This window comes from Mus caroli, chromosome 7 (genome assembly GCF_900094665.2).
Source record: "Mus caroli chromosome 7, CAROLI_EIJ_v1.1, whole genome shotgun sequence".
In the NCBI taxonomy this organism is placed as follows: Eukaryota; Metazoa; Chordata; class Mammalia; order Rodentia; family Muridae; genus Mus; species Mus caroli.
Window position 1 is genome coordinate 106,498,353 of NC_034576.1, and position 1,105 is coordinate 106,499,457.

Sequence of the window (1,105 nt, forward strand, 5' to 3'; positions counted from 1 at the left end):
TATATATATATATATATATATATATATTAATTTTTTTAAAAATTCTTTATTAGATATTTTCTTTATATACATTTCAAATGCTATCCTAAAAGTTCCCTAAACCCTCCCCCTGCCCTGCTCCCCTACCCACTCACTCCCGATTCTTCGCCCTGGCTTCCCCCTGTACTAGGGCATATAAAGTTTGCAATACCAAGGGGCCTCTCTTCCCATTGATGACCAACTAGGCCATCTTCTGCTACATATGCATCTAGAGACACAAGCTCTGGGGGCTCTGGTTAGTTCATATTGTTGTTCCGCCTATAGAGTTGGAGACCCCTTCAGCTCCTTGGGTAGTTTCTCTAGCTTCTCCATTGGGTGCCCTGTGTTCCATCTTATAGATGACTGTGAGCATCCATTTCTGTATTTGCGAGGCACTGGCATAGCCTCATATGAGACAGCTATACCAGGGTCCCTTCAGCAAAATCTTGATGACGTATGCAATAGTGTCTGGGTTTGGTGGCTGATCATTGGATGGATCCCCAGGTGAGGTACTCTCTGGATAGTCCATCCTTTCACTTTAGCTCCAAACTTTGTAACTACGTTCATGGGTGTTTGTTCCCTATTCTAAGGAGAAATGAAGTATCCACCCATAGATCTTCCCTATTCTTGATTTATTGTGTTTTACAAATTGTATCTTGGGTGTTCTATGATTCTGGGCTAATATCCACTTATCAGTGAGTACATATCAAGTGACTTCATTGGTGATTGAGTTACCTCACTAAGGATGATATCCTCCATATGCATCCATTTTGTCCAAGAATTTCATAAATTCATTGTTTTTAATAGCTGAATAGTACTCCATTGTGTAAATGTACCACATTTTCTGTATCCAATCTTCTGTTGAGGGGCATCTGAGTTCTTTCCAGCTTCTGGCTATTATAAATAAGGCTGCTATAGTGGACATAGTGGAGCATGTGTTCTTATTACCATTTGGAACTTCTTCTGGGTATAGACTCAGGAGAGGTATTGCTGGATATTCTGAGAGAGCTATGTCCAATTTTCTGAAGAACCTCCAGACTGATTTGCAGAGTGGTTGTACAAACTTGCAATCCCACCAGCAATGGAG